Below are 12,240 nucleotides of genomic sequence, written 5' to 3'. Positions count from 1 at the left end.
AAATGTCTTATTTTTTGATCATTTGATATCTCACAGCTGTAGTTAGTTGTAGTTTTATTCTTAGTATGATGATTTGGAAACAATATTTATATAAAAGCTCCTTCCGTCAACTCTTCCTACTCCCTAGAATTCTCTCTTCCATCTGTGCAATAGCTTCTTCCATAATTATATCACTTTCTTTCTTCCCCTTCCCTTCTCTTTTCCTTCCCTTCACACTCTCTTCCTCACGTGGCTTGGAATTTCGAAAGAAAGTAATGGGAACCACCCATATAAGAGAAACAAAGGGGTCTGGTGTATTACTGTGCTTTTATAATCAGGACAGCAACACACAGAAGCCACTCCCACACCTTCAAAGTTTTAATTGTACCGTGCTTAGACTCCATATAGAATTCATCACTTTTGTTTACTTAAATCTTTACAACAGCATCTCAGCCCAGGGTAAAATGCACCTGAGCTATACCTTCTTGACCTCAAGTGGGTTTTATAACTCCAGAGGAAGTTTGTAACCACTTTTTAAAATGTAGGTCAGGTACACAACTTGGCAAAGGAAATGAATGTGGGAAGCCAGAAACAGTTATTAAAAAACCGAGTTCATTTTTACAGGCTATTGTTTGGAAAATAAATAGCTCAACCTGGATCCCAAACAAAACTAGAATAATAAATGTGCTGTTGACTTGGTGAAAATGTCCTGCATCTGGTTGAGAAGGGCATAAATATTAATTGAATAAATTCCTTACTTTTATCCTGGTCTGTAGAGTTAATTAAAAACCTCTTAAACTTATGGGGCGTTTTCAGGGCTATTTCTTCCTACTTACTCTGAACATTATGAATTTCTGTATAGATCTTAATGTCAACAATATTTGGTCAGTGTCTGCTATATAATTTGTACTTACATGCTCTGCCTTCAAGATGCTTAACTATTCCTCTGAAATTATGAACCTTCTTTTGAAGTAGAGATGGAAGAAGGCATCCCCTGTGCTAAAGCAGAGGCACAAAACCATAATTATGCAGAGTATAAAATAAATCTCTTTTATTTAAAGGGCACAAAGATGAATAGGGAAAAATAAAGGAGAACTAAATTAAGGTCCTTATTATACTCAGAGAAGTTACTATTAACTGTTCATTATTTTGTTAAATAATGTACATAGAAAGAGATTGGAATTTCTGGTTTCGAAAGTACTTAACTTTTTTAAAGTAAATCTTAAAGTGCATGCAGAGTCTTAAGATTTTCTTATCTATGTGACATCGTAAGCTTGGGGACACGTGGACTTAACTGAGTTCTCTAGATTTAGAGAAACAAAAATGGAATTCCAGCAGAAATACATTTAATTTAAAGTTAATGCCTCAGATTTGTTAGCATGCCTGGAATAGCTTTTATTCTCCCAAATGTTTGGTTGTGTTCTCAGTGTTGAAATGAAAGCAAGTCCTGTGTGTCCCGTAGAGGCTGGCAGTGGGGAGAAGGCTGCTCTAGCAAGTTGGGCAAACAGCTGGGAGTTGGTTTTCAGTCCCACACCTTTAGGGGAAAGAGTGAAGAGTTAATGGTGCTCATGAATCCTGTGCAGAGCCACTGAGAAATCACATTCCCCAGAGAGATTGTCTGGAAAAGAAGGAATGAGTTCAGGAAGTATCAGGCTTCTCTGGATTGGTTTTAGGGCTCAGTAGCCAAAGAGAGATTGAATGAATTGCGCGCATGCGTGTGTGTGTGTGTGTGTGTGTGTGTGTGTGTGTGTGTAATGAGAGTAGGTTAAATAAAATCTGTATTTTTAATCTTGGTTTTATTTCTTGATTCATGAATGTACAAGATATATTGCGTCCAAATATATTGCATTATGTACAGGATACATGAGGAGGGACTATCAAGATAGATAGAATTTCTTATGTGGATTGTCAAACTTGCTGCTTTACAGTTTGTACCTTGCACACAAATGCACACACACGCACTTGCTTTTGCCAATAAAGACCACACTGCTTACCCTGTTTCAACTGAACTTGACCTTTGAGTTGTTTTTTCAATAGCGCTTCGAGGTTTGCATTGTTATTCCCTCTCATGTGGTTGCCTTTGTGACCCAGGGCCCATGTTTCCAAATTTTCTGGCTGAAGTTAACATCTTGCAGCTAAGAAACAGTTTTTCTCAGTGAATAGCAATTTATTGAGCACTCATGGTATTAAGTGCTGTCCTCATGCTTTATTTCAATGAACCCATTTAATCGTTATAACCCTGTTATGTAGACCCTATTGTTAACAACATTATTATTCCCTTTAACAGATGGATAAAACTGGGGCATAGACAGGTTGAATAGGTCACCCAATGTCACACAGCAAGGAAAGAGAACAAGAATACAATCTCAGGAAGTCCGGTTGTAAGGCCCATGCTCTTAATCACCGTCCCATGCCACCCTTGGGTTGTTTTCTACCTTTTCTATGGGGAAAACCTTTAATAATTGGTACTTTAAAACTAGAAAGAAGTACGAGGTAACTAGACAAAAAGTCTATAGCTAGACCCAAAAGAAATTAGGGTCTAGTGGACAGAATGCCCATTTTATGGTCAGAAAGATCTGAGATTGGCTCTGTAGGCATGGCAATTGCTGCTCACTGAATAGCTACATGCTGCTCCCTTACAGTTTCTATGCCCCTGGTAATAGTTAAGGCCATGCGACTGGTTCTGGCCATTGGTTGTGAGTGAGAGTTATTCAGGCCACTCTTGGACTGAAAATTTTAATTCTTCCGTCCAGTGTGGGACTCTCCAGGTCTGTCTCTGTTCCCCTGCCATGATCATGGAGAAAGCCAGTTAGCTCAGAGGCTGTAGCTATATGAAAGTAAAGCCTCAGTCAGCCTAGGCCTATGAATAATCTCATGGGACAGAGCCCCTCATAAACCCACTGAGATGTGAGTCGGGAGTGACAAGTTAACCTTTATTGTATTAAGCCACTGAGAGTTCAGATTAATTTGTTTCTGATATTATCTAACTAATACAGTTTACAAGTTTTACCAGGAAAGCTGGCTGACTTCACTTCTTTATCTTTCAAATATAAACACTAAGCTTTTGGGGCAGAGTTGACATAAGGAATAAATGAGGGCTTTTGGTGTGCTTGGCAAGTAAGACTTGCTCAATAAATGGCTGCTCTGGTCATTAGTATTATACTACATAAAAGTAACAGAAAAGTTCAAGTGACATAGTGTATAAAGAACGTGAAGAACATTTTCGTAGCAGAGCTTATTACTGGATTCCTAAAAATTGCTTATAACCATAAAACAACCGGAGACTATTTCCAGTACAACACGTAACGGGGTTGTAATGTGCACCCATTTTTGTAAACACCTCTTGGTTTGGTACCCACCATCCACACTCCTGTCTTTTATTAACTATAACCCAGTTTCCCATGGGAAACCTTTTCTTCCCATTTTCAACCAACATACTTCAGGTGGGGTTCCAGAATCAAGTTCTAGAATCAAGAATGGAGCATGTGACTTGAGGCTAAGACAATTATCACAGTTCCCTAGCCGCAATGATTGGTTCAAAGAGGGGAACACTGTCTGCTCAGAGCCACTAAGATGCAATGAGAATGCTGGGAATCCTGGGCGGGGCAGGGGCGGGGGTGGAAAAAAGATTATATCATTCTTTTCTCATCTGAATGTGAGATGCGGAAATACGTGGAGAGGTGGCAGCTATTTTGTGCTACAAGGGAAGAAAGAGCCTTTCCGGGCATAGAACCAACATGAAGGTGAATGGCAAGTGGATGGTTGTGATGGAAAAATGGAGCTCTAGTGACACTGTTCAAAGTCCCTGATCAAGCTGTTTCAACCTGAAACCAAACAAACTCTGGGATTTTCACTTTAGTGAGTTCATAGATTATCTTTATTCTTTTTTTTTTTAATTTTTTTTTTAACATTTATTTATTTTTGAGACAGAGAGAGAGAGAGAGCATGAGCAGGGGAGGGTCAGAGAAAGAGGGAGACACAGAATCTGAAACAGGCTCCAGGCTCTGAGCTGTCAGCACAGAGCCCGACGCGGGGCTTGAACCCACGGACCGCGAGATCATGACCTCAGCCGAAGTCGGACGCTTAACCGACTGAGCCACCCAGGCGCCCCGATTATCGTTATTCTTAATCCAGTTTGAAAATAGATTTTTTTCAGGAGTACCCGAGTGGCTCAGTTGGTTGAGCTTCCAACTTTGGCTCAGGTCATGATCCCGTGGTTCATGAGTTCAAGCTCCGCATTGGGCTCTCTCCTGTCAGTGCAGATCCCACTTCAGATCATCTGTCCCCCTCTCTCCACCCCTTCCCGTCTTGCACTCTCCCCCAAATAAATAAATATATATATTTTTTAAATTAAGAAACAAATAGATTTTTTTCAGAAGTGACATTTGGGTAGGCCAAATGGAAAGTGCCCAATTCTGATTAAATGGGGTTAAAATTTGGATAACATGACTTTGTATGGTGTTCCTTCCCATTCTACAGAGTTTCTTCTCTGTCATTCTTTCTGAATTCTGTATTGGCCTCTTTATTTTATTGCCTCTACATGCCATACTCTTGGATTCAGAACTGTTCTTTATCTAATGGTTATGTCTGTGATTAGGTAAATAAAGTTTAGGTTTACATACCCTAAACATTAAAACTCATATAATTAAAATTTTTCCAAAATGACAAGTTTACAGCCAGAATATATTTATTTTTTTCTCATTTAAAGAAACTCTTTCATGTAAGTAAAGCAGACATTCTTTGGAGGAGACATATATTTTGTTCAAGAAATATAGAACTTATAATTAATACTATGTTTCCTTATCTTAAAGAAGAGAATATGGGGGCGCCTGGGTGGCGCAGTCGGTTAAGCGTCCGACTTCATCCAGGTCACGATCTCGCGGTCCGTGAGTTCGAGCCCCGCGTCAGGCTCTGGGCTGATGGCTCGGAGCCTGGACCCTGTTTCCGATTCTGTGTCTCCCTCTCTCTCTGCCCCTCCCCCGTTCATGCTCTGTCTCTCTCTGTCTCAAAAATAAATAAAAAACGTTGAAAAAAAATTAAAAAAAAAAAAAAAAAAAGAAGAGAATATGTACAGCACATTGAGATTTATTTTCACTTTTGGCTCACTAATTTGCTGCATAGAATTATATAAAGTACATTTTGTGGGCTATATTCTAATACCAGAAACCACAAGTGATATTTTTCAAAGACGAGATTATTATTTTCAATTCAACTTTCTCCCGTAATATAATTATACACCCATGCTTTTTGCTGTCGAGGCTTTGCAGTGATCTCAGGAGAGCTGTTCATACATACAGGCCCACCTCGCTGATGTTGGACTTGGCTGTAGGACTTATTTTTGTTAAAGAAATATCAGCAGACATTATGCAGTGGATTTCAGTGTGTTTGCATAATTTGGCTTTGTTCTTGAGCTTTTGGCATCTGCCCTGAGAACAGATCTGAAGAGCAACTGGGTCCAAGGAAACTGAAGAGACACATGGAGGAGACCTCCTCCTTCCTCACACCTGATGCTAAGCTCAACTGACATCAGCTAAGCCCAACAGAATCACAGATGCATCACAGGCCCATGAGTGAAAATAAGTACTTGACATAAGCCACTACATTTTGGAATTGTTTGTTATGCAGTATTATTGTATCACTAGCAGACTAATACAACCTGAAAATATTATTAAAATGTAATGTTCAAAATAACACTTTCCTTTCAAATGTTAAGGTGATAAGTATTCTGTATCTGATAATCCGTGTTATTTTATAAATCTAAAACATACCTAAAATATATTGTAATCAAAATGCATTACCTTTGTAATATAGCACTTACTGTATTGAATTGGAAGGCATTCATGATATACTAGCAGCCACTACACCTGGGTTGTAATCCTGGCTTGGCCACTCATGAGTTGTGTGTCTTTAACGAGTCACTTAGCTTTTCTGGATCTCTCAGGTATCTATAAAATGAGGATTATGTAGATTCCCTATAGCCAAAAATATTACAGTTGTGGTTTTTAAATTCATATATTTACCTAAAAATATCTATAATATAGAATACATATATGATAAAATATTTCATAATCCATATAAACATATAAAATATATAATATGTAATTTTATTTTATACGCTAGTAGCTTTTACAATGTACGTAAAATGAGAACTCAGATCATAGGAATTCTGTATATTTTTAATGTTCCCGAGTTGCCTACATAAATGAGATACAACAGTCCTCTCTTATCTGTGGTTTTGCTTTCTGTTCATTTCAGTTGCTCACAGTCATCTGGGGTCCAAAGCAGATGATACTGCTTCTGATGTAAGGTCAGAAGGTCAGTAGTAACCCAACGCTATGTTACATATCTACGTCGTTCATGTCACTTCTTTTCATCACGTAGGCCATGTGTCATCTCAGATCATCCTCCTAAGAAGGAAGGTGAGAATCACACAATAGGATATTTTGACAGAGAGAAAAGGACCACATTCACATAGATTTTATTACAATATATTCTTATAATTGTTCGACTTTATAACTAATTATACTCTGCCTGATTTAGAAATCGAACTTTATCATAGGTTTGGATGTTATGTGGAGGAAAACACAGAGCATATATAGGGTTCAGTACTACCTTCCGTCTTAGGCATCCACTGGGAGTCTTGGGACGTATCCCCTGCTGGTAATGAGAAACTACTGGGTGTGTGTTAGTAAGTTTCTTATAAGCAAGAATCTTCTACGTTTAAAATTCTATAATTCCAAGAATGTTTGTGACTATGCTAGAGAAAGTCATCTAAAGAAAAATATATTGATCACCTAGGTCATGCTCGGTATACATCTCAGTCAGCTCGGGCTACCGTAACAGAATACCAAAAACTAGGTTGCTAAAACAACAGCAGCTCATTTGCACCACAGTTCCGGAGACTGGAGGTCTAAAATCATGGTGCCAGAGGTTTGGTTTCTGGTGAGATGTCTTGCCTTGGATTGCAGAAGACTGCTTTCTCACTATGTCCTCACATGGCCTCTGCTCTGCTCTGCACATGAGAGAGAGATCTCTAACATCTCCTCTTGTTATAAGGACACCAGACCTACCCTTTTGACCTCAGTTAATCTTAATGACCTCCTTAAAGGCCCTCTCTCCAAATACAGTCACACTGGGGATAGGACTTCAACATGTGAATGCGTGGGTGACACTTTCAGCCCATAACAACACATCCAGTGGAAGAAGAATTTAGTAAAAAGAGCACAGATTCTGTCTTCAAATACTCAAAGTGTAGGATCAGACCCTGCTACCCCTAGGGTATCTCCAAGTTGGTTTCCTTAGAAGAATGTCTTATAGGCAATAAAACATAAGGAAATCAGATTTTTACTGACTATGCTCTATCTTTCTATATGCAAGCCACTCTTTGGATTTGAAGGTGAAAAACTGGTATTGCTTTGCCAAATGTTTCTTAAAAATTTATTTTTTTATATTTATTTATTTATTTTGAGAGAGAGACAGAGATTATGAGCAGAGGAGGGACAGAGACACGCAGAATCCGAAGCAGGCTCCAGGCTCTGAGCTGTCAGCACAGAGCCCAACTACGTCGCTTGGATTGACAAACCGTGACATCATGACCTGAGCCGAAGGCAGATGCTCAGCTGACTGAGCCACCCAGGTACCCCTTAACAAATGTTTCAAACCACACTTCATGAAGAAATGTGGCCATTTCTGTACATAGCCTGCGAGGTCTACATTATGTTTTAGATAGGAGAGAACTTCGGCCCCGCCCAGTTCCTGCATTCTTACCTGGGTCAAAAGGGACTTTGCAAAATTCCACGTACCTGCTCAGGTTATCCCACATAAAGGACAACTCAGGTGTGAGGTGCTGAATCTTCCCAGCGTTTCACCAAACACACGCTGTCACTGTGTTTGGAATAAAATTGCTAAACTGCTTCTTCAATCTCTTGATGATGTTCTTTGATCAACTCTTTCACTTTTGCTGTGCAGGTTCGCTTGACTACTGCCTTTGCAGTAGTGTTCAGGTGTTTGTTTGTTTGTTTTTCCTGGCAGAAATATAAAAGTATTCAAATTATAATTTTGTACTCACCACAATTCGAAGGGTACAGTTAGCTTAAGTGAAATGATATACATAGACACTATGCGGTCACATACTCCTTGAGATTTGCTTTAATAGTGAACATTTTACAAACAAGTAAACTTTCACATTGCAAAAATATCATCAGTGAAAACTTCATTTTATGGAAAAGAACTTTTGAGACATTTTCTGTGTTAATTATATATAACCTCAGGTGAATTTCTTAGCCTTTTTGTTGTGTTTTGTTTTTTATTAAAAAAATTTTTTTTACATTTATTTATTTTTGAGAGACAGAACACAAGTGGGGGGAGGGGCAGAGAGAGAGGGAGACACAGAATCCGAAACAGGCTCCAGGCTCTGAGCTGTCAGCACAGAGCCCAATGCAGGGCTCGAACTCACAAACCATGAGATAATGACCTGAGTCGAAGTTGGATGCTTAACCGACTGAGCCACCCAGGCACCCCTGTTTTGTTTTGTTTTGTTTTGTTTTGTTTTAGAGAGAGGGAGAGCAAGTGGGGGAGAGGAGCAGAGGGAGAGAGCCAGAGAATCTTAAGCAGCCTCCCACTTGGCATGGACCCTGGGATCACTAAGCCACCTAGGCATTCCTAGCGTTGTAAAACCTCAATTTCCTCAAAAGTAAAATGATGTGAATAATATCTATACTGAAAAGCAGTGGTTCTCAGACTTCAATGTGAATCAAGTTACCTGGGAGGCTTATTGAAAATGCAGACTCATAGGCCATGTCCCAGGCATACTGGGTATCGGGGTATAAGAATCTGTATTTATAGCAAACACCCCAGGTGGTTCTGATATATGTATTGTGGGGTCTTGTTTTGAGAAATATTATTGTCAGAAACAAATGCGAAACTACCAAACACCTGTTCCCTTTTCTGTACATGAAGAGTAATTACTATTTAGAACTCCTACTCATCCAAAAAATCAAATCTGGAATTAAGAGATAGTGGCTTATTTTCAAGATACGCTTGATCAAAAAAAAAAAAAACAAAAAAAACCCAAACACAAAACAAAACAAAACCCAAAACAGAAAAATTAAAGTAACAAGTCTGCATCTAGGTGCAAATAAACTAAAACAAAATGAACTCGTCTGTATTGGAACAGACCATGCAAGGTACAAGATGCAGGCCAGTTACTCTGCTCTCTTTTAAGAGCATCAGCATAACTGTCAGAGTCACAGCCAACTATTGGAGATGACCATGTACCTAGGTGACCGTGCACTGTAGAGTGTGACCCTACTAACTTGGCTGCAACTGACAAGCCCAGAGAAATGTGACTGGTCTAGATGGTTCCAACAGCTTATGGAGTGAGTCAGCCAGTACAACAACCCAATAGGAGCCCTGTGCATGGGAGGCTAATTTCTACACCTAGCAGATTGTCTGTCTCAGGGAGCTCCAATTTGAGATATATTTTAATGTGAGAGGGTTGCTGGAGCAGTGCTCCACCCATGCCCAGGACCTTCAGATCCCTAACATGTGCCCGTGCTTCTGCCCCAGGCTTTCCCTTCAAATAACCGGAGAGCCAGAAGTGCCTAGAAGCTCACGCATTTCCTTGCCCTTATTAACCATTGACCAACAGGTGTGGGAGTGGCAATGCCTCAGGTCTTTTTCTCTTGTTTTGAGGTCAGAGGCGTAACTTATAATTCCCAAGCTCCCCCACTGGGATTATGCTGGGGGACCCTCCTTGGACTTTGCTGAGACTGCATCCTTAATGGGCTTCTTCCCTTTCCTTGACCTTCTCACTCCCTTACCAATTTCTCCTGAGGGCACTACCTTAATAAAGTATACAGTAGTTCATCTCAGGGTCTGCTTCTGGGAAAATCGATCTAAGACAGATGTACCCAGACTTCATGAGAAGCAGAGTTGTTTGACAGAGAACAACCAAAGAGAAGCCCCAAAGCTGTAGGAGTCCTAAGGAAGCGTGAGTAAAGACTTTCTGAGAAGAAAGAATAGTGAGTGAGTTAGAGGCAAAGACGAGAAAGGTAGTTACAACGGGAACCAACACAGAACAGTGGAGTCAGCATATAGGACAGGGCACGGTGTAGGGAGCTGCTGAGTGCAAAGGAAGAAGACAGGTCATCCTTTTGGCCTAGCAGAGTTTGTTGAGCCACCAGGATTGCTGTGTCCCAAAATAAGTTCTTGTTTTCTGTGAGGCCTGGCTGTGCAGCTGCAGAGACATCTTCCTGTGTCTCTTACTCCTCTGTGCATCCTTTCAACGAATTCCATCAGCCGGTAACCCCGGTATATCTCGGTTCATTGAAAAATGAAAGAGCCTAAGAAACCCCACACTATCAGAAATAAAATTAACATCCCAATCATAAATGCATTTATACACGCTTTAGATGTTTAGAATATTTTTAATTAATATGTCCCTTTAGCTCCTTTTAATTGTGTTTTTATTATCAAAATTATAATGTAGTTTTCAATTTTATAACTTCTAGCTAATGCGCCCTCCATTCTCCATTGTGTCACTAATTTAATAACCAACAAAATGTCTTCTAATTCCTTAGTAAATGAGTTTGTTTTCTGTAATTATTAAGTGGAATACACTTCTTCAGCATAATATTTATTGTACCTCAGTTTAAAATAAACATTTGAGAAATCAACAACCCCCAATAGAAAGAAGTGAGAAGATTTTTTTAAAAATGTATACACAAATTCTGAAGCTTATTATATGTTAAATTCTCTTGTTAAAGCAAGAGAGAGCCCCTAGTTCAAGTTTCCTGTTTTTCTGACACCTGGAGGGTGAAATAATAGTATCTTCATATTTTATAAACTTCTTCTTTGAACTTTACTATGACTCATTTCATAAGAGTGTAATCTAATAAATTCTCTTATAAATAATAATGCGGTTATTTTTTTGTATTTTTAAATTTTTTTTTTTAATGTTTATTTATTTTTGACAGAGACAGAGACGGAATGTGAGTGGGTTAGGGGCAGAGAGAGAGGGAGACCCAGAAGCAGAAGCAGGCTCCAGGCTCCGAGCCGTCAGCACAGAGCCCGACGCGGGGCTCGAACTCACGGACCGCGAGATCATGACCTGAGCCGAAGTCGGACGCTCAACCGACTGAGCCACCCAGGCGCCCCAATAATGTGGTTATTGTGACTACTTGGATTGACATTAAAAATATTCCCAAATGTAGAGGGATAGGTGAAAAACCACCTTTCTATCAGGGGAGGCGTTTACTAACAGTGGCTTTATCTTTAGAAAATTTCTACCTGAATTTCTTAATACAGCATAAAAAAATCCCTTCATTACTTCAAAGTACTTTTATGAAGTGCATGATCTAGAATAGATAATCCAGGGGATATGCTAAATTAAACAGCAGAAGAGCTTGGTTGTTATTTTTTTTTTTTTTAAGAACAGATTTGCATGAATTCAATATAGATGACCTCATTTTATGAGCAACAGGCAAATAAAACTATACATGTTAATGGTTTCCATAACTTGGAGCATACTACTCCAATAATTACACTTAAAGATATACGATCAGTGGTGCCAATTCTGCCTCATTGAGGATGTGAAAAGATTGCCTTAAATGTAAAATCAACTACCCTCGGCCTTACTTGCAAGGGAAATGCAGATTAAAACTAACAATTCACGCCTTGCTTGTTGGCAAAAAGCCAACAGTTTCTTTAACACACTCTGCTGGTGAGTCTCTGGGAAATGGGCCTCTCCCGTACATTGTGGGAATGCGACTGATACAAGCCTATAGGGAGGACAATTTATTTTTTGAAATTCCAGATATGCTGACACCAAATTTCACTTACAGAAATTTCTCCAACCAACACCTTTACCCTTGGGAACAGTTACTTCTTCATAAGTCTTTCCCTTGTATCTGTGTTTGTAGTTGCACAAGATTCGAAACAGCCCAAACATCCACCAGTCAGTTATTGAAATGAGTATAGTACATCCATCCTTTGGAGTATCATCAAGTCGTAAAAAGGAATGAAAAATTTCAGGCGACAGTCAAGAGAAGGAAAACCAACTCACGAAGAGAACTGAATGCTGTTAGGTTCGATCGGTGAAACAGAGCTACTCTAGGTATTTCAGGAATAAAGAGTTTAATACGGGAATGATTACTTGTATGAACGTTGGAAGACCAGGAGGTACTAAGACCAGTGAAGTTGCTGCCTAAACCTCAGGGTCTCTAGTTCTCAATCATTTCCAAGAAAAAGCTCCCTTACTCT

At 39.5% G+C, this 12,240-nt stretch overlaps 1 long non-coding RNA gene across 1 annotated transcript; it reads right to left on the bottom strand.

Annotated features, from left to right (window-relative positions):
* Window positions 1-6,134: 6,134 nt before the first annotated feature.
* On the bottom strand, window positions 6,135-7,988 carry LOC131511340 (uncharacterized). Its single transcript, XR_009261471.1, has 2 exons — window positions 7,747-7,988; window positions 6,135-6,386 (listed from the first exon to the last, which is right to left on the bottom strand). It is a non-coding gene; the product is annotated as an uncharacterized LOC131511340 (long non-coding RNA).
* Window positions 7,989-12,240: the final 4,252 nt, after the last annotated feature.

This window comes from Neofelis nebulosa, chromosome 5, assembly GCF_028018385.1.
Source record: "Neofelis nebulosa isolate mNeoNeb1 chromosome 5, mNeoNeb1.pri, whole genome shotgun sequence".
Lineage (NCBI taxonomy): Eukaryota > Metazoa > Chordata > Mammalia > Carnivora > Felidae > Neofelis > Neofelis nebulosa.
The sequence above is the reverse complement of the archived record's forward strand: the minus strand, read 5'-3'. Positions and strand labels throughout refer to the sequence as shown.